This window comes from Felis catus, chromosome A3 (assembly GCF_018350175.1).
Source record: "Felis catus isolate Fca126 chromosome A3, F.catus_Fca126_mat1.0, whole genome shotgun sequence".
NCBI classification, from domain to species: Eukaryota; Metazoa; Chordata; class Mammalia; order Carnivora; family Felidae; genus Felis; species Felis catus.
The window spans coordinates 98,613,952-98,636,557 of NC_058370.1; the positions used below are offsets into that span (position 1 = coordinate 98,613,952).

Genomic DNA, 22,606 nt, shown 5'->3' on the forward strand with positions numbered 1-22,606 from the left:
CTGGAGAAAAAGAATAAAAGAGAATTAAATTTGTTTTTTTTTCTTTTTTTAAATTTGTTTTTAATGTTTATTTATCTTTGAGAGAAAGAGACAGAGCACAAGCAGGGGAGAGGCAGAGAGAGAGAGAAGGAGACACAGGATCCAAAGCAGGCTCCAGGCTTTGAGCTGTCAGTCCAGAGCCAGACATGGGGGCTCAAACCCACAAATCGTGAGATCATGACCTGAGCCAAGGTCAGACACTTAACCAACTGAGCAATGCAGGTGCCCCATAAATTTGTTTTTAATTGAAAAAGAAATATCTTTGTCATATGGGCTTTATCTTTTGAAAGGCAACTGGTACATAGAATTGCATGTACTCAGTGGGGTCCTCAAAGTTTCTGTGTCAATTTTATTGAACAGCCCTGGGTTTTTTCCCCTTAAGGGAAAAAAGGAATAGAGAATACTCCAGCTGTTAAATTATGTCCTTACTTGAATAGAAAAACAGAACAAAAGTACGAAGGCAGGGAGATATGCTTGTAGGAGACAAGCTCCTATGCAGTTTGGTCCAAAATTGCACATGTTCTGATTAGGATTTGTGAGTATCGATCTTTCCAAAAACAAAAGATTGTGTTTTTCTCATAACTTCTGGCTATGTTGATTTGTCTTCTACAGAAAGCCCAAGTCCTAACAAGGCAGAAAGGAGTCAAACCTAGTAAAAACTCGACATCTGATTTTCTACTAAAAGATGTTATAGTGAATAATTAAATACAGTTTGATTGATTTCTGAGCTGTATCCATGGTGTTTCAGGGAAACAGAGTGTGTTGCATTATAGGCCACTTGGGTTTGTGTTGAAATAGCCAGTTGAATATTGATAAGCATAAATATAATCTCAGTTTCCTATGACATGTGAGACCTTCCAGGACTCAAGAACAATATCTATCACTAAATTGCAGAGAAAACAGAAGGCAAAGACAAAAATACTCCTTTTATCCTTTACGTCACTTTGATCATATCTAAAGTTAAGCGTAGACCAAAATGAATGAAGTCAGTTGACTGTTCTTCAAAATATATTACCCATCTGACTCATTGAGGTTTGAAATTCACCAAAGAAGCTTTGTTTTATAAGTTAAATATAGCACACCTTCAGTGGTCTCACTTTAATTAATTGAATTCCATGACTCATTTATGATTGAGTTTGAACTCATTTGGGACAGTGAGTTGGGACAGTGAGTTTGATTAGAGTATTGCCAGGAACACCTTGAGGGTGTGCGAGGATGACCACAGTATTGGGGAAAGGTGGACATAAGAGGAGTTGGGCTACTGCCCATTTTCCCCTCTATCCAGTGAAGAAGTAGATAATATGATTTATGAAGAGAGAAAGCCAGGGGCACCTGGGTGGCTCAGTCGGTTAATCATCCAACTCTTGATTTCGGCTCAGGTCATGATCTCATGGTTTGTGAGTTCAGCAGCACTGACAGTGCATAGCCTGCTTGAGATTCTTTGTCTCTCCCTCTCTCTCTGCCCCACCCCCATTCGCTCTCTCTGTCTCTATCTTATAAATAAATAAACAAACTTTAAAACCAGAACAAAAAAAAAAGATAAAGCAAATATTTTTAATAAAAACACTTTGACTTATATATACCTTTGACTTATAAGCATGCTAAGAATCACATTTCCATCCATTGGGAAATTTCTGAAAGTGTCCAAGAAGCAAGTTCTAGCCAGTCTAACCTTGATGGGTTCTGCTTGCTATTTTTCTACTAGTGAAGCTTGTGAGGGCCAGTGAGTGAACAGGAGAAGAAATAGACCTAATACCTAATTCTTCATTGACCTCATGAAGGGAACTTAAGCTAGTGTTTGAAAGACAAAATCTGTATACATGAATCTTAGTTTAACTTATAATTTAAAGTATTATTTAAGTAAGAAAATGCACAAATATATAATTTAAAAAAGATAGTTAATCAAGGGGAAAATGGGAAATTGAAGCCAAAGCAACAGTGCTTGAGTCAGACCATGCATTCAAAACCAGGTTGCACCAGTTACTTGTGAATGACCAAATATGTTACGTATTCTCTGTGTCTCCATTCCTTTGGTTGTAAATGGAAATAATAGCAATACCCATGCTTCAAATTATTTTGTGTTGATTAAAGGAGATAATGTTTGTAACAGCCTCTAGAATATAATATGTTCAAAATGAACCTCAATTTGAGATTGGCAGATGGTAGTGAGTTTAAATTATCAGTCAATCTTTGGAGAGTGGAACCATCCAGAATAAATTCCTGGAACAAGTGGTACTTGAAACAGAATTAGAGGAAATAGGAGGTTTGGACTGATGAGGGGGACGTGGAGGTAAGAGATGATGCACAAAGGTGGGAATCTGGCCACAAACATGTATGAAAAGACCACCCGAGGGGCGCCTGGGTGGCGCAGTAGGTTAAGCGTCTGACTTCAGCCAGGTCACGATCTCACGGTCCGCGAGTTCGAGCCCCGCGTCAGGCTCTGGGCTGATGGCTCAGAGCCTGGAGCCTGTTTCTGATTCTGTGTCTCCCTCTCTCTCTGCCCCTCCCCCGTTCATGCTCTGTCTCTCTCTGTCCCAAAAATAAATAAACGTTGAAAAAAAAACTTAAAAAAAAAGACCACCCGATTCCCAATCGAATCTTTTCTTTCTTTCTCAATGTTTTAAAATTACTGGAACATGAACTAGCCAGTTTTTGATAGGAGACGGAAAAGTTGATCCCCCTTTTGTCTGTGAAGAGATTTCATTCGGCATCTTTACACAAGTGGTGCTTCACCCTGTTTGATAAGCAGAACATAACTGGAGGCTGTGCCATCAAATAAACTTGGCTCTGGGATTTGTCACTTCTTAGCTAGGCAACTCAGCAAATTGCTTGGTGTCTCTGTGCCTCAGCTTGCTGATATGTCATATAGAGAGAAGTATAGCCTCTCAGAAAAGCTTAGAGAATTGCTCTTAGAGTCCAATAACTAAGATAATCTAATTGACAGTAACTTTTCAATAAATGTTACTATTTTATTTTTATTTGCATTATTATCTGAATGCATGAACTGTTGAATCTCCTTGGAACAAAAGCATTGCATAAAAATTCAAGCCCGAGGATTATTTTTATTCCCTGAGTAGCTGAATTGAACAGGGACATGTGACACAAAAAGAGACTCGGGTCCTATATGGACATCTGTTCTCTTTTGGAATAACTACCCAGTCTGTTGTTGGCAGCTACCCAGTCTAGCAATTCACTATTTCCCGAGCTGGATTACAATGACATGGCTAATGTTGCATTATACATTATATTTGGAGCAGACCCCACATGTTTTTTTTTTCTTTTTCATTCTTTAATACCTGTTTCCTAATTGATTTTCACGTAAATGGAGTTGTAATGCTTCTATTATCCTAGCTGAGCTCTTCCTGAATAAAAAATGGAGGCCCCAGTTTGCAAGGTTTAATAATGTTACTCTTGAAGTATTTTAAACCATAAAGAAATGAAGTGGGTAACAGCATAGTTTCTGTGGGGAGCAGATTCTGAGGGAAAGAATAGCATGCAGGAAGTTTATTAGGGGTGCTTCTGGAATAATCGCCTGAGAAGGGAAGGGATGAGAAGGGATCAGGACTGCTCAAGGAGAGAAGATGGGCCTCACCAATAAGCAATTGTTTTGTGCCAGAGTCTCCTCTGGTCCAGAAGTAATGTTGTGGCAGGGCCGACCCTTGTGGTTCTTATCATTGCAAGACTCCCTCAGCAATAACCAGCAGGAAACTTTGGTGGGGGGGGGGGGGGTAAGCATTTATTACTTACAGGACCTGGAAATTACACAGCACATCTGGGGTCACACAACAAAGTTGTGGGTAGAGAGAAATAGAGATCCCCAGGCCTGGTGTTCTACCTGTCCAGGGGGAGGGGCTAGGGTTTCTTTATTTGTGCATTTAAAACATAAGTGCCAGAATTTAAACCACAGGAAGACAAAAAACAAGCAGCCCAAATGGTCAGTTATAGAAACCAACCAAGATTTCTGAAAGAAAGAAGCCTGGGAGTTAGAGTTTTGGTGCATGGGTAGCCTGGCTCTTTCTAAAGTCTTGTGGCTGGCAATGTGCTTTTTGGAGATAGGTGTCTTTGCAGGAGTGGTTGTTGCCTTACTGTCAGCGCTTACACTATAGCAACCCTTAAACCCAAATTGTCTTTCAGATTTCCTCCTGAGAGGGTGAGGAGGCAGACTTTTTTGCCTCAAAGACATTGACTATTTGAGCACGGTCCATCACTAGAGATGGGCTCTTGCCTCGGGGGAGGCAACTTTCCTCAGCCAAACAATTCCAAAAGGTAGCTAGGAGTTCGAGGCTTCCAGACCACACTCCTGGCAATGAAGCCCACATTTCTATGGAGGGATTTCCCCAGCATATCACAGAACATCATAGGATATATTACAAGATGAAAAGGAAAACAAATATGTATCTAGTCTCATATATATGGATATATGTATGTGTATATATACAAACACACACATGCACACATGTATTTTATATAAATGCAGATATTTCTTTTAGCAGGAGCTTGGTCATTAGCAGAGCCTACAATATTATAAAGTATTCCCATTGCATGTTTATTTTCTAACTTAGATGAGAAGTCTTGATCAGATAATTAGCATAGAAATAAATGAATGTTAGGAAAAGTCAAAGGCCAACACTACACTGTCTTTCTTTCTCTTATCGTTCTTAATAGAGTAAGAAATATTTTAAACTCCAATAAGAACTGTGTTTTTTTTCACTATTCTGCCACCACCCGCCCTGGTTCACCTTACATGTGAGAAAAGAAAAGGGAAAGAAAGGAGAAGGGAGGGAGAGGGAGAATAGGGAGAGGGGTGGAGGGAAGGAAAGAGAAGAGGAAAAGGAAAAGGAAAAAATCAGCCAGAGACATATTGAACTACTTGCGAAGGATTTAACACAATTATGTGAAACTCAGTACCCACATGACAACAAAAAAGAAATTAAGACCAATTTATTCTAGAAGAGTGGAGAGATGCTCTGATTATATAGCAAATTGAGCTTTCCTGAAGTGGTAAAGTTAAGGCTAGATTTGGAAGAACTCACCAGGCTCCGTGGACAGGCTATGACACCATATTATAAAGGCACAGCAAGCTCAGGTCTAATTCAGACAGCCATCGATACTGCAGGGTGCAACATGGCAGTGGGAGTATTGAAGCAGCAATCCAATTTGGACTCCAGGCGGGGTTTCTGTCAGAATGCAGAGGGTTTGCCTCTGTGACAGTGCTGTGGGGGTTACATCATGACTGGAAATTGATGGGCAAGGCAATTTAAGTTTCCTTGTCCTTCTTTCTCTTACTTTTAGTCTTCAAAGATATAGTAGGCCAGGAAAAATGGCTGATTTTAAATGTGTACCTTTGGGAGTGGGCTATGGCAGGAGGTCATGATGCCCTGGAAGTAGTGGTCAGCCCAATGAACCAGGAAAGAGAAACTTGGGTGATAGGAATTTTTTTTTAAATGAAGGTAAGAACTAGATAACAGAAAACAAAAAGTTTCAAAAAGAAACAAAGTCATTGTATTTATTCACACAGCAGGAGTCTAGGTATGTGAAGCAGAGCTATTTCTTTAAATTTTAGTTTGTTTAGAATCTCTAAATAATTCATACTGTCATTTAAAATGGTAGTAGCCTTTTTAAGGACAGTACTGACTCTATGTGCTCTACTCCCTCTAATAATTTCAGTCATTTGCAAGTGAAGTCAGGCTAATTGTGGAAAGTTCTTTAGAAGAAATGGAAAAATAATCCTCATGTGAGCAACCTTTGAATGAAAGTTCATATGTGAAAGGGGACATCATGACCCCTGAATATATTCAAATAATCACTCATGTCCTTATTCTTGTCTCTCCTTTTCTAAAATCAAGCCATCTTTATATTTTTAAGCTCTTCTGTGGACCCAAGAATCAGATCAACAAATTATGGAATAATTTCTTTTCTTATGGATATGCTGTGTTTGACCAAAATAGGGGAAAGTTCTTTGAGGTATGTTTCAAGTTATAAATGCTCAAAAGTGTAAGCTTTTGGACAGTAGGAAATTGCTGGTTTTGGTTGACTCTTGTCCTGGTTTTTTTTTTTTTTTATTTTTTTAATTTTCTGTGAAAAAAATTTTAATGATTAAAACTTTTAATTGTTATATATTTTTTAATTTTCTCCTATGGACAACAACATAAATGATTTCCTAGGCAACACAGATGTGTTTTTCAGAGGCAAAGAAAAATTAATGCCATTTTTCTCAGTGTAATAGTAGCTTGTACTCAGCCATTTACCCCTACTTCTGTGGATACATCTACAATCAGTTTTAGTGAGCACTTGGATATCTCTGTGCTTCAAAGCAAATGTAAGATCTTTCATCCCCCCAAGCTGAAACAGTGCCATTTATCATACAGTGAAACACTGTACTGTGAGGGTGGTTTTAGTTTAGCCTTTCCTCACCTTTTAACCTCCCAGCTTGAAACATGCCCATTTATCATTAAGAGGAACATTGCCCTGAGAGTAGGTTAAATTTAAAAGCATTTTGTTCCTGAGTAGCAGAGTCTCAAAACTTAATCACAGAGAAATGGAAGTTTGAAACAGAAAATTCTTATTTGAGGATTTGCCTCCATTTACGGGAGAACAAAATTGCATCCTAAAATACTCTATCCCTGTCCTCCACTAATAGCTGGGTAAGTCCATGCCCATGCTGTTTGTTGAAGCACTTAACTATGGTGTAACCTCCCTTCAGTTGGGTTTGAACTGCTGCAGAGCACAGGTTAAGGAAGGCATTAAGCAGAAAGCTTAAAGGCTTCTAAGCTCCAAATTCTCTGCAGAAGGGAGTTGTGTATAATGAAGCACCAGAAGTAAAGCAGGAGTTAAAAGGTCTTGAATTTGGAAAGGAGGGAAGGAGAAGTATTTTTTAGTCACACTGGGTAGGTTTGGGTAGCCAAAAAAAATAAAAACTCCTCCTGTTGCTTAGAGAGCCATTTTGGAACAAATGGTACAGGACATTTGTGAGAGTTGGTGTACCTACCCCTCCTAAATTCCTGCATTCTCAAGGAATTGTGCAATATCCAGGAGGAGAGCTTCATTTATTCCTGACCCTATAGGAGACTAAAGGAAATGGACATTTCCAAAAGTACTGGAATACCAAGGGAATGCTCCCCAATAGAAAGCTAAGTGAGAATTTTTAATGGGTGTGTATCTTCCAAAGGGTCATTTAGGTCAGTGGCTATCCCAGCTGAGTGCACAGCATAATCACCTGGAGGGAGTGTTAAACAGAGCTCACTCATTCTGGGATGAGCAAGCTGCCATGCTGTGAGCATTGCTATGGAGAGACCATAGCCTGACTGTATCCTCATAGGAGACTTGGAGCCAGAACCACCTGGCTAGGCCACTCCCAGATTCCTGATCCCCAGAAACTGTGTGAAGTAATAAATGTGTGTTAAGATGAAAATTTTTGGCATATGTTGCTACTCCAAATAGATAAAGAATACAGTGGTGAACGATGCTTTGAATGTAAAACCCCTAAGTTTGAAAAATTGTAGACAAAGGCCTAGAATAAACTCCAGTTAGAACTTCAGCCCAAATATTTGGACTAACCAAAAACATGATCAGTGGGAAGTAACATCTCATGAATTAGAACACTGCATGGGCTGGACTGGGAAAGGATCAGTGGCTCATCTAGATCAAAAATGACAGGAAGAGAAGTTTCAAATGAGATTAGGTTGAAGCTATGAGCCTGGCTCCTTCATGGAGGAAAAAAATAAGTTTCATCCATATGCTGCATAAAATCTGAAAACTGATAGCATGTAAAGTTTTTATTTATAATTGTAATATACATATTTGTAAATGTGTGTATTTATCTAATCTATAAAACTTGTATACATACACATGTCAAATTCAAAATAACTATCAACCTGCATGTACAATATTTTAGACACTGACTTCAAGTCTTCTCAAATAGTTACCTCTGTGAAATACCAATTATGATACCAAAAAGCAAGGGTGACAAACATGTTTCAAGTCATAAACCAATTCAGCATTTTGTAGAAGCTCCATAGTTCACCATGTTAAGAACTCTGACCCCACAACTAGACTTAATGCGGAAAATGTGATGATCATTTATAAATGGCTATCTTGGGAATAGTGTAGGTAGAGCTTTAGCGTTTCAGTAGAAGAATCAAGCCAATACTTGGAGATGGAATTTTCTTTTCCAGAACAGATGAAACAGATAAGAAGCACCTATAGATTTGGTTGCTCATTTGTTTTGGGGTGAGGAAAATTTAATGCAATTCAATTTACATCAATTTTATTCTACAGAAACACATGCCAATGAAATGACCCTTTAGTAAAAAGAATAGCATGTTCTCCTTGAGATCTTGGATACATTTTCTACAAACTCAAATGAATGTCTATATAAAAATGGCATCCTGTATGTAGTACTACAACACAGTTTCTTGAGAATAAGTCAGACCAATATGCACTCAAAAATAAATAAATAAATACATAACAGCAGAGCCAAGTTCCTTCCTCTCTGACATGATCATTACAGTCTATTTGTTCCGGCCACTTCAAATATCAGATCTAAGGTTAATGTAGAGAGTGGCATTAAAAGGCAGGGAGATGTATAGGGCAAATGATTCCTGCTATGAAGTCAATTCTAAAACGTCACCTGTTTTCATAGTCAGGAACTCATATCAACTTTGGTCTCCATAATTAATTTTAAGAATAAATCATACTATTTTTTTTATATTTATAGCTAAGCAGTATACTATATATATGTGTGTGTGTGTATGTATATATATATATATATATATATACATATATACATATATATATATGTATATATATATATATACATATATACATATATGTATATATGTATATATATATATACATATATATACATATATATATATGTATATATATGCATAATTAGAAGAAAAGTCTGCATATTAGGTGTTGCTTTTGTGGCCCAAACATTCCAGGACACAAATAGGAATGTGGAGCATTTGGGTTAAGGTTATGAAATTTACCTTGCAGAAGTATTAACCCTAAATCTCATATATTAGTTTTCAAAGTCTGTCATAACAAAGTACCACAAACTGAGCAACAGAAATGTATTTTCTTGTAGTTCTAGACACTGGAAGTCTGACATCAAGGTGTTGGCCCTGTTGGTTCTTCCTGAAGCCTGTGAGGGAGACTGTTCCATGCCTCTCCTCTGGTTGCCGGTGGTTTTCTCATAATCTTTGGCATTTCTTGGCTTGCAGAAGCATCAGTTGATGTCTGCCTCCATCTTCTCCTAGTGTCTCTGCCTTTGTGTACAAATGTCACCTTTTTTAGGGACACTAGGCTTGTTGGATTAGGTCCTACCCTAATGACTTCATCTGCAACTACCCAATTTCCAAATAATGCTACACATTCCAAGGCACTGAGGGTTAGGACTTCAATAAGTGAATTTGTGAACAGGGTACATAATTCAACCCGTAACATTGCACTCTCCAAGTTTGCAAGTTAAGTGCTAGTCTTATCTGAACTCATTGATGTCAACATCTAGATTTGTTCTGAAACACACAATATGAGGTCCCTGAGAAATTACTTAGCTTTAGATCAGAGAGAGGTGACTTATAACAAAGTGAGGACTCAGAAATGCTAGCACAGCATCCAGCTTTTCCAGTACAAGGGGTTTGTCAAGGTCTTAGAAGATTTTCAAGTAAATTTGTCACAGGCCTAGTCCCACTTAAAAAATAAGACTTGTAGTTTACTTTTGAAAAGGATCATACTTGGGGCACCTGGGTGGCTCAGTTGGTTGAGTGTCCAACTTTGGCTCAGGTCATGATCTTGTGGTTTGTGGGTTCCAGCCCCACGTTGGGCTCTGTGCTGACAGCTCAGAGCCTGGAGCCTGCTTCACATTCTGTGTCTCCCTCTTTCTTTTCCCCTCCCTGCTCTCACTCTTTTTCTTATCTCTCAAAAATAAACAAACATTAAAAAAATGAAAATGATCATAGTTACTAGGAGTATAGCCATGTTTAGTACCAAAGGGAGGATGCTTTCTTAATTCCAGATCCCATCTACTTGAGAAAACAATATCCCCTGATGCAAAGGAGAAAACTGACAAGATCAGCAAGAATATTACATTTTTCAAGAAAATTATGTGGTCATCCCACCTATGTTTTGAGGTATTTATGAGTATCCAACACAGGGTTAAGATTTTCTTAGAAAATGTGTTGAACCCTTTGAAGTCTCAAGGCAAAGGTAATTCAAAATCCCTACAAAGTGAACCCATTTATGGCCCACTTGCAATAAATAGCTTAAGCTTAGAGTTATTTTAGGTAAACTTGGATGATATGGTTTGCTCATAAACAAATGCCAATAAATATTCATGAGAAAACTTGGTTTCAGCAAGTAAGCTTTGCTGGTCTATCACCCAATATAAATCATGTGTGAAATGCGTATCTTGTATTACTTACCTAACTAGTTAGGGTAGCTTTTATAGAGAAACCCTACACGTTATCCAAGGATTTGGCTGAGGTTGAATGTCTTATTTGGCCCATGAGCCAGAAAAGCCACGGTATTTTCAGATAGATTAAATTTCAGCATGCTCAGAATTTTCAAAGAAATTGACATGCAAGCTAGCAAGACAAGAAATCAGAGCAACAGAATACACAACCACCAATGAGGAAAGCAAACCAAAGGGTCAGAAACTTAGCAAGTGACTAGAATAGACTACCTGAAAACCACTGCTAAATATTAAAGCAGTTGTGGCTTCTGCTATACATGAAACATTTTTTCTGTGCTCTGTTGTGATAGGAATTATTTCCAGGATATGAACAGCACAGACTCTTCCACATGCTGGGTAAACAATTAGATTGGGAAATGTTCAGTGTGTGTGTGTGTGTGTGTGTGTGTGTGTGTGTGTTTATTTTTTTCTGACAAGAGTCAAAGCTAAGGTCAGTGTTCACCAAGAAGGATCATGGTCTTTGTAAATTACAGGTAGAATAGTACATATTTATGTGCTTATAGTACATACAGCACCTGCCTACACATGACTTCATTGTCTTGCTCAGAGCTCAGCTTCTCACTGGGTAGAAGAGGGAATGGTGAATGCTATCCTGATTCTAGCACCTCTCTCTGCCTCTGCCCCTATTACTACATTCTATTCTGAGAATCACAAGGCTTTGGATAAGCCAGATATTACAGTCCCTTTTTATTTGGTAGAACTTACTGGGGAAAACTCTACATATATCTTGGTGTCAATGAACGGAAGCCAAGATTGATAAATTTTAGGAGGGGCTTACTTATCTTTGAAATCTAGGAAAACATGCCCATGTAATTGAAGTTGTTTGGCCTCCCAAAATACAGCTGTCAGAATATAAAAGAATCATCCATTATGATTGTAAAGAGATATTAAAAGGTTTTCACTCTGTTAATTATTCAGAATTTCTTCTGTGGTCCCATAGGTTTTTCCTTACAAATTATTGCTATAGAAAATTAGAAGGTTGTGTTAGAAGGCTAAGATGGTGACAGGGTCTTCAGGCTTTGAGATATGGAAAGTTGTGAGCCCGTGTATGGTTTTATATGTCTAAAAACATAATCAAAGATCATATTTCTTAACACATTTGTTTGCATAAAAATATTTCCCCCCAAATCAGAAAGAATGTATCCAGATAATATTGCTAATTAACATAGCATTTCAAACTTAACTACAACCTTATTACTATGCTTACAGATTCTTTGGTTCAGTAATTTAGAAAGAGCAAAGCAGAAATGATTTGTCTCTGCTCTACAATATCTGGGGCCTGAACTGGAAAGAATTGAAAGCTGGGTTGACTCAACATCAGGAGCATAGATTCATCTCAGTGCTCATTCACTCACATAACTGGAACCTAGGATAAGAAAACTCAAAAATTAAGATGTTAACCTGGAGTGCCTACATGTAGCTTTGCCATATAGCTTCGCTTCCTCACAGCAAAATGGCCTCAAGGTAATCAGATTTCTTAACACGGTGGTTCAGGGCTTCAAGTGTCAATGTTCCAGCAAGCAAAGCAAGAAGTTGCATGTTTTTTTTTCTGACAAAGAGACAGAAGTTACTGAATATCATCTCCACAGCCTCTTATTGGTTATAAGCAAGTCAGTAGCCCACTCAAATTCAAGAGGAGAAGGCGGAGACTATACCTCTTGATGAGAACAGTATCATGTAGAATGGGAAATACTGTCCGTGGTCATCTTTGAAAGGTACAGCCTGACACAAAAGGTTTTATTTTGTCCAAGTGAGTTATGAAACAAAATATCTATAGATTACATGGTAACTTTTACATGTTTAGTCAGCACTCGTTTACTAAACATCATATACTTAATGACCTCTGCACTAGGAATTATGAAGTTTTAATAAAATATAATGCATGGCCTGTGTTGTCATGGAGTGAACAACCCAATTAAGCATAAAACATGGCTGTAATATTCAAAGCTTATTTTGGGGGCACCTGGGTGGCTCAGTCTGTTAAGTATCTGACTTGATTTCATAGCTCGTGAGTGCAAGCCCTGCAATGACAGCATGGAGCCTTGGGATTCATTCTGTCTCTCTGTCTCTCTCTGTCTCTGTCTCTGTCTCTCTATCTCTCAATCTTTCTCAAAATAAATAAACATTTTAAACAATTATTTTGTTTCTTGCTAAAACACTATATATATATATATATATATATATATATATATATATATATATTCATTCAGTGAGGGGGCTCAGAGAAAGATTGCATAGTTATTGAAGGTTGGTAGGAGATGGGCCTTCAACTGGGTTTGGAAGAAGAGGAACCAATCCAATTTAACAAAGAATCCTAGAATTGTATAAAGGCAAATAAGACAGAATTGCTTCAATCAAAGAGAGAGAGATAAGACAACTGTACCAAATGGAAATATAAAAGAAGATATAAAATCTCAGTGAGAAAAATAGAAAAGGATTTATGAAGATAACACCATTTAAGATTAACTTGGAAATGCAGAACATTTGAGGTACATAAGAGGAACGTAAGAGTTCATGATTTTCTAGATAAGGCTATTCAGAAATACTTGTGTAGTCTAACATGGCAAGAATATATAATATGTTTAGTGCAGAGTAAAAGAAAAAAACAGAAAGAATAAATAGGATCATGAAGTGGTTCACCTTATACTTTTCTGAAGATTATGTACACACTGGGTGGCCAGTATTTGCACATGAAGAGGAAGATAGAGTGACCGGAGGTGAGCTTCAAGAAGTTAGCTCATTCTGGAAACAGTGAAGGACAGAGTAGAACAGAAAAGACATGGAAGCAATGAAACCCATCAGAAATCCCATTCAGCTGTTGGAATTCTTGTGTATTTTTAATACTAGTCAAGTCAGCTTCACCACCAGTAGTCGTGCAAAGCATCATATTAGAAAAAATAAAATAGCTAGCCACTGAGAATTTTTTTCTCTCGTATGTTCTTATTTCTTTTCTGCTATTTCTGTAGTGGCTTAGAACAAATCTTAGTGCTTTGTTACTGGCATGTATTTTTAAATTGAAACCATTCATAACAATATATGTGGAAGCATGTGGAGACTTTTACTCTGTTTCTGGAGTCTTATTCTACATGGTGGAGTCACACTATCACCTCAGCTCTCTTGGGTATTCTGTGTAACACGGGAACATCTGAGAAACTGAGTAAGGATATGAATTGTTCTGTATAGAACTTGTTTGTGTGACTTGTCATGCATTTCTGTCCAGAGCCACACCTACACAATCATGAGGGGCTTAGTTGGCTTGTGTTCCATATCCGACCTTGGGATCAAAATTGGTCCTTCTGTTCCTGGTGCCAAGAGGAATTTATGGGCCTCACATTCTTCATGAGCCAGACCAGGCTGGCCCACTGGGATGGTTCTGGGAGGGAAGAGGAACAAACAAATGCCCAGGCTCCTAAGATTGTGAGATATGACAAGAGAAAAAACCCCAGCTTGCTCAGGACTGCACATAGGCAAACTTAATGACTAACTGCAGATCACACATGGATGGTATTTCTGTTGCCCTGGTGGGAATAGTTAGTTGGAAGCCTCACCTGAGGGGAGGACACTCTTCCCAGAGACACTCAATCTGGACTCTATCTAACCCAGCTGTTCACTGTGAGGCCTCACCAGCCACAAGGTTGGATGTTCTGGGGTGCCTAGGTGGCTCAGTGAGTTAAGCATCAGACTTCCACTTAGGTCATAATCTCATGGCTCATTAGGTTTGAGCCCCAAGTCAGGCTCTGTGCTGACAGCTCAGAGCCTGGAGCCTGCTTCAGATTCTGTGTCTCCCTTTCTGCCCCTCTCTTGCTCATTCTCTCTCTGTCTCTCAAAAATAAAAAATAAAAACATTTAAAAAAAGAAAGTTGGATGTTCTAAGTACCCAATTTGATGTATTAACCCTTCTTTGTTCTTCTCTATAGTTTTATCCTTCTTTATGTTTAATTCCATATATTCCCTTTCTAAGTAAACTTTCCTCCACAAAACATAAAGTGTGGCTATTTGTGAATTACCATTGTTCAAAACACCAATGTCATTCCACATATCAACTATCATAACTGAATACACATGTATGTTATATTATAGATTATATTACATGCATTTATGTGCATAATTATCTTGTATGTTAAAGAATATAAATATATAAATATTTAAAATTAGTAAGTTTTATTTCTTCTTTATTTTTACATAAGGAATAAATGTTGACACAAATTCTAGGATTTCCTTTTTGTGCCCTACTGAATAACCATTTAAAATCTCAGCACTGTATGAATCTCACTTTGGATAACCCTGGTGTAAGCCCAGGAAGGAAAGCTGTTGAGAGTAGATGGCAAAGAAATGAATGAATGTGAAAGAGACAGAATGGAATTGGCATCTCACTGAATATGGCATTTTAGAAGTTCTTTTTGAGAACACTTATAGGGAAATTTTATATTCTTGTGGGATCTTGGCTATTTTTGGCTTAAGCAACTACATTTAACAATATAAACATCAAAAGTTTTATCTTGGTGCTCAAACATACTGCTTAAATGCATATGTATCCTCCTGAATATGAAATCAAATTTTCACACATTCCCAAGACAATAGCCCCTAATCAGTGAATGCATCAGGTTCTAGAAGAAACTATCCAATGTGAGGATGCAATTCTCAGAATGTACACCTAATCAGTGGCATTTTGCATGATTTCCACCAGACAAAAGAATTACCTTTCAAAGAAGAAAAGATGCCAAAACATTTGTAGGAAGACCCCACTTAAGCTAAGTGCTAAGTATAATTCACTCAAACACTTTTCAGTATTCACCTTTCTCAGCTTACTTCATCCACATGATCTGTAGTCATTCTATCAGAAGACAAATGTGCCCATCAGATGGGTGCTAGAAGGAAGGCAGAAGAGCAAGATAAATGTCATCCATTTGTCTGGGCCAGTCTTTAGGCTTAGGATTATAATACAGTCATGAGAGAATCTGCAGTGGGAGAGAGGAACCAGGAGGACACACAGGCGAAAGGTGGTCTAGTACCAGGTTTCTCCCTGAACATGGTGACACAGAACTTCTTTGTACCCTATTGTCCTCTGTAATTCACCAAGGGACTTCATAAATGTTAGAAATGATCTATATCTCTACTCTCTTGCTCACTGTCCCAAATAGACTTTCTTAACACTGGCGGCTTCGCTCCAAGTCTTTCTTATCTATTAGCCCCAGTTTTCATATAAGAATATCTAGCTAAACCAACTGTTTTCCTTGGGGTCAAGAACTTTTCGTCTGTGTAATCTCATTTGGGGACTGTTTAAATATCCTCCCTTAATACCTACTCATTGTCATGCCTGTGATGTATACGTGGTTGGGATATTTAACCTTCTCTTTTGTTTCAGACCACAGATCCTTTTGATCTTGGACTCGTGTTACTGGCTTTTGCTTTTCTGGATGTTTTGTTTTGCATATGTTGAAACCACTACTTGCTTTTCCACCCCTGACCCAAATCCAGTGCTCTTTCTGATATTCTTCATTAAATGTCTTTTGTCAGACATAAGAAAACCTATTATATCCCTCTCCAAAGAGTTTTTCAAACATTATAGCTAGAAAAATTGAGTTCCCTGTTTTTAAGACAAGAGTAGAAAAACTACAGCCCATAGGCCAAATCTGGTCCAGTGTTTGTTTTTGTAAACGAAGTTTTATTGGAACTCAACCAACACCTATTGTTTTATATATTGCCTATGGCTGCTGGCATACAGCAGTAGTTGTGACAGAGACCATATAACACACAAAGCCTACAATATTTACTATCTGGCTCTTTACAGGAAAAGGTTGGTGATCTCTGAGTTAGGGGCCTAGGGACACAAGACCATCTGCATAATACAAATATTTGACATTGAAATTTTTAAGAAGGAGAAACAGAGGAAGTAAAGATAACTACAGGATCCTTGTTTAATTTCTTGTTATTTCCATTCAATATTCTCGTGGTATAGAATAAAAAACTTTTTTATGAAATCTCACAATGCCTCAGAAGTTTGAATGCACATTATGAGGATCCTAAATTCATGGGAAATTCTAGAATAAAAATTAAGATTTTGTTTAGCTTACTCCGAGCAAAAACTCAAATCTTCCTAAACAAAAGCATCTGAGCCCCACAATCTCTGATTCAAAACAAATCAAACCTTTTTTTTTTTTTTTTATCATGGCCAGAAAATAAGAGGGGGAGAATCAGAATGGTCTAGACAAGACTGATGCTGTTTATCAGGTTAGTTTTTCTCCCCCTTCTCTAGAGCCAGGTCATTTTTCTTCTATTGTGGTACCATAATTACTTTCATACTAAAGTATTTTTTTTTGTCACCCATGTGGCTTTGAGAAATGAGACATTTATGGAAACACAAAAGACTGATTGTTCTGGGCAATGCAGACAACTTCCTAGCTCTTTCCCATATAATTACTTTGGAGATGAGTTTGAGAACTTGTCAGGGCTCTTTCTGGAATGTATGGTATCCTATTGCCTTTTATATTATCATATTGTCGCTTTATAAAAAATTGTAACTTAGCGTAGTCATAGAAAATGTAACACTGAAGCAAAATTCAGGCTTATGATATATCATCTTAAAGTTCTTGTTGTACACCACTATTTTTCCCCCGACTAATTTGATGAGAATTATGTCATGCATGTGTTTCAGTTACACAGCTTGCTTTCCACTCCTGCAAGATGAAAGAAAAGCTAAATGGACTGGTAAACATGGATAACAATCATCCTACAACATGAAGACCCCTTTGTCCCAGGCATCTGTTTAAATGAGAGGCAGTGGGAGCCTCATTTAAAGCCCTAGGGGCTATGCTGTCCAATAAATTACCTACAATAATTCTATAGGTAAGAAAGTTTGCATGAAGACAACATAAAACATGGGATAAACTTGGGAATAAAGTTGAGGCCCTCAGAATACTCCTCATCAATTTCTCTCTCATTAGGCAAAGTCCAGTCCAATGAGAAAGAACCAAGAACATATAACATGTGAAAACCAGCAAGAGAAAAACAGAACATTGGCTCTGATCTCATCGCCTTATATCCTATTAGAATGCTTGCCCGTGTTCAAGTAGAGGTGAGTGTTGGAAAAAACTACAGCTCACTTTTATCAGTGAGCCCATGACTTTACACAATTCTGAGCAATTTCCATCAAGCGTAAATCATCTATTTGATAATAACAATAACAATAATGATTTTTTGGGAAGTAGGGTAGATCTCATTGGTTTCTGCCTCTGTGTTACTGAACCTACAATAGTTTGGTGTGTTAGGAATCTTAGTTGTAGATGATAGAGTCCACTGCAGATAACTGTATGAGAAAGGGATTTATTTAGGAATGTAGAAAACTCCCAAGGATCATTAGAGGCATTCCAAGAAAGAGACATCAGGTAAAGTTGGTGCTGTCTCCATCATGATTAGAAAGCTCTGAACTAGGAAGCTACTTATATAGTACTGTTTCTAGACCTGCACTCCTATCCTGAAGAAGCTACAAGAACCTGAAGTCACAGCTGCTTTTGCTGGATGCACTGTCAATGTTGTCTCTGTCATGATCAGAAAGTTATGGAATCAGGGATTGGTCTTCACAGCAGCTTGCTGCCTTTACTACACTCAAGCCAGAAAAAATGATTGCCCTAGATCCAGCTTGCTTTCTCATATTACTAGTTCTGAATTAAGTCTTACATGCATTCACTTGATTGGTAGAAGATAAAAGTATAACCATCTGGTCCCTAAAAGCAAGAAGCAAGTGAGGCCAGGCTGTGCTTCTGTTTTGTTTTGTTTCATTTTGTTTTGAATTCTACTTTGAGGTAGCAAGATTTAGACTTGGAAAATTATCAAAATGGAAAAGCTGTTTTCAAAAGAAATGCCCCTATATACATCCTCAAGAGATAGAGAATACTGGGTTGGGTTGGCTGCCAATCAAGTTCAAGTATCACCTATCAGAATGGGACTGGGAGAATACAAGAAAAAAAAAAAAATGAGTCCTAAATCTTGCAACCAAATCACTGAGACCTGTCCCTTTAATTTTTTAATGTCACTGTTCAAATATAAGTTAAAATACCCTTCTTGAATAATTTCTTGAATTTAAGCCCTCAATTTTTTCACTGGCCTTAGAATTATAAAGACAGATTGTATATGCATAAAACCATATTAAGTGGCTTAGGAAAGCACATAGTGAAAAAGAAAATAAATTTTAATTTAACTAGCTCTTAAACTATTATATTACATGCAGGAACAAACAAACAAACAATTCTAAAATGTCTTTCCCTGAAGAAGATCCAAACAAAATTCTGCTCAGTAATCATTATTTCATCACCATTATTGAGTTAGAAATAACCAAATATTTTTGCCAAGAGGTCTTGGTGGCAGAAGTGGAAGAAGATGGGGTTCGTCTTCTTGTTCTGGAGTCCTCTTTCTTTACTCATAAGGAACAGATGTTCGAATACTCTTACTAATTCTACTGCAGAAAAATTTCTCCCTCTGCACCTCTTCTGATCCTTCAGAATTTACCCAACCATAGCTGTCTAATAGAATTCCCTGTGATGATGTGTTGAGGAAAATGTTCTATATTCTGTGTTGTCCAGTACATACAATAGCTAATAGCACCAGGTAGCTATTGAGTATTTGAAATGTAGGGAGAATTATTGAAGAACTGACTTTAAAATGTTTAATTTTAATTTAACTAAGTTAAACCTGAATTAAAATAGCTACATGTGGCTAGGGGCTGTCCTAGTGAATGGGAGAACTCTAAACCTCCATCACCTCTTCACCCCAACTATATAATTAAATGTTTCTATTTTTTTAGTAAATGGTACAGTTGATCTCAGATACAGATATCTAGGAAAGTAATTGATGTTTATTATTTTACATTGAGGCATGAATTATTGCATCTGTATTAACCCTGAAAACTACATTTGTGTTTGGAAATAGAAAGATTCTTGATTCGGTTAATAATAAATGTTTTTAATCCCCTCTGCTGAGCCCCACTCTGGGTACTGGGGATATGGCCAAGAATGAAGCACACAGACCATAAATAAACTACTAAATATATAATAGGACAAGTAATAATCAGTCCTGAAAATAAATATGATGCAAGATGATTTTATAAAGGTCATAATGAAGAACAGTATTTTATAAATCCAAATATATATGAAATCCAAATGTACCACTAAATTGTTTGATATCAAGCAGAGTGTTGGGAAACATTTTAAGTTTCCTAGTTCTACCTAATGTATAATACAAAAAATTCCTATTTATTGCAATAATGCATATTAAATTATTCTGAAAATCTGCAGGAGTAAAACACCTAAAAATGCAGATAAACCATGTCTAGATGATTATAAGTATGGATACTAAGCATAGGTGGATTTGAAGTAATGGATATCTTCTGAGGTCAAGACATTACCAAATTTCGGTCCTTATAGGTGAAGTTTGACTGCTATGGGTCCCTTCCTGTTGACAGGGTCCTAGAGCTTTGGTCTTAATGGCCATTATTATGATGAATGTCCATCAACATGGGGAAAGTTCCTAAAGCTTGGGCCCTTACATGAAGACACATGGAATCTGAGATTCCAGTGCAAAGTAATGCTCATGAAAGGCAAGAGCCACGATGTATGGAAAAATCATTGCCAGGGTAGGCAGTTAGGAAATATGTGTCTGGCCTTGGCTCTGGGTACAAAGAATCAAAATTTCCCTTCAGATTGTACAATAATGGATCAGGCCTTAGGTGGATTTAAGACCTGAATTTGCACTATGCACATCATCGAAAACTTAAAGTGGACTAAATGGTAGAATCAAAGTCAAATCTTCTTTGGAAGAACACAGTCTCAATATAGGCCTCAGAGATTCCCCACAAATAAAATCTTCTGATTGTGAAAATTAAACACACACACATATAAGAAAACCAGGCAGCAAAAGTACGAATAATTACAAAATATAAAATGTAAATATTAGAAACAAGACTTCTACAAATTTATTCTGACAGATACCAAATATTGAAAAGCATGCTAAGTACAATTTAAAAAATAAAAGCTGTAATTGAAACCAAAAGTAAGAAGTAATATCTATAAAAAAATAAGAAGGCATGCTATAAAAAGAACCAAATTGAACTTTTTGGAATCCTTGATAAGTCCCCCCCCCGAAAGTAAAAATATCTTGGAGTTTTGATTGAGGGTACATTAAATTTATTGAAAATTTGTGGTGACTGCCATCTCAAATCTTCCCCCAGAGAAAGAAAAACTTCTTACTAGAGGGCTTTTTTGGTTAGTTTCATTCCAAGATACAATTTAGACCTTGGCATTATTGCTAATGGAATCCCTTTGTCATTGTGTTTCCTAATTGCTCATGTTTAGGAAAGCAATTGATTTCTTTAATGTTGCTATTCTATCATTATAATCTTATTTCTTTTAATACTTTAGCCATTGATTCTGTTTGTCAGTCAAACATCTAGAAGAAATGATCGTTTTTGCTCCTCCTTTCCAATACATAACTCCTTTTTGTTTCTTGCACGGTCTAGGAAATCTATACAAGTATTGAACAATAGCACTGATAGTGGACATTTATATCTTTTTCCTAAAATCATGTGACTATTTATAATTGTCAGTTCATAAGTTTCAGGTTGGCAGAATGTTTCTGGTCCTAGGTTCAGCAAACCCAGGAGCCAAATGTCCAGTAGACTGCCTTTGTAAATAAAGTTCCATTGGAATTCAGCCATACCCACTGACCTACATATTGCCTCTGGCTGCTTTCACACTACAGTGGTGGGCAGAGTTAAGTACAAATTGCAAAGCTAAATATATTTTACTGTCTGAATTTTTACAAAAAAGTTGACTGAATCTTGTTTCATGTATACATGTATACACACCTAGAGAGATCAATTCTATTAATATTATTATTATATGTAATATATATCAATGAGAATTATATATATAATAATGTATATAATTTCTTTATAAATCTGCTATATAGCAGCTTTTAAACATTGGGAGCAAATAATACAACTTCTTCATAAAACAAATATTAAGTATGACATACAAATAAATGTATGAAAATAAATGACATTAAATATTGATCCCATTTTTTCTTTACTCTTCTTTTCTCTGAAAACGAATGTGGGTACACAAACAAAAGTACCTTGAATCTAGCTTACAATTCTCTACAGAAAGAACTAAAAGTACTTTAATGAGAAAGGTAAGCGGTAAATGTCTGAGCTGTAGTAAGGATGAGAGAGGAACTTTTTCTCACCTCAGATTATCCACATTAACTTACTGAGAGGTGAAGTGCACACCTCTGAAGAGCCTCAGTGGATCCAGGTGTTGACTTTAAAGTGATTGCTAATATTTCAGGATCACAATTAAGCACATAAAAATAACTGTCTCTTGGTTAGTACCTGTTAAGCCTTATAAAGAAAGTACTATCCTATGACATGTTTCTCAATTTCACATGTTTCTTGATTTTTTGTTATACTAATTTTATAGTTCTGGCAGAGCAGGAAGTCTAACTAGTTTAATATTTTGACCGCGCTTCATAACTATCTGAATCAAGCATGTTTTAATATCTTTCTGTCTAGATGTTGTGGGCAAGATGGCGGCTTAGGAGGACGCTGGGCTCACCGCACGTCCTGCTGATCACTTAGATTCCACCTACACCTGCCTAAATAACCCAGAAAACCGCCAGAGGATTAGCAGAACGGAGTCGCCGGAGCCAAACGCAGACGGAGACCCACGGAAGAGGGTAGGAAGGGCGGCGAGGCGGTGCACGCTCCACTAACTGGCGGGAGGGAGCCGGGGCGGAGGGGCGGCTCGCCGGCCAAGCAGAGCCCCCGAGTCTGGCTGGCAAAAGCAGAGGGGCCTGACAGACTGTGTTCCGACAACAAGCGCGACTTAGCGTCTGGGAGGTCATAAGTTAACAGCTCTGCTCGGAAAGCGGGAAGGCTGGAGGACAAAGGGAGGGAGAGCTGCTGAGCCCCAGGACGACAGAGCTCAGTTTGGTGGGGAACAAAGGCGCTCGCCAGCGCCATCTCCCCGCCCATCCCCCAGCCAAAATCCCAAAGAGAACCAGTTCCTGCCAGGGAACTTGCTCGCTCCGCGCAAACAC

At 37.6% G+C, this 22,606-nt stretch overlaps 1 protein-coding gene across 1 annotated transcript in view; it reads left to right on the plus strand.

The window, feature by feature from the left end:
* The window catches only part of LOC101083672 (ADP-ribosylation factor-like protein 5A), a 761,586-nt gene extending 739,452 nt beyond the window's left edge, over window positions 1–22,134 (plus strand). The window contains exons 10-12 of the transcript XR_006595697.1: window positions 17,172–17,362; window positions 17,461–17,591; window positions 22,080–22,134. The gene's annotated coding sequence lies outside the window, so the exon portion shown is untranslated. The remainder of the gene's footprint in view (window positions 1–17,171; window positions 17,363–17,460; window positions 17,592–22,079) is intronic.
* Window positions 22,135–22,606: the final 472 nt, after the last annotated feature.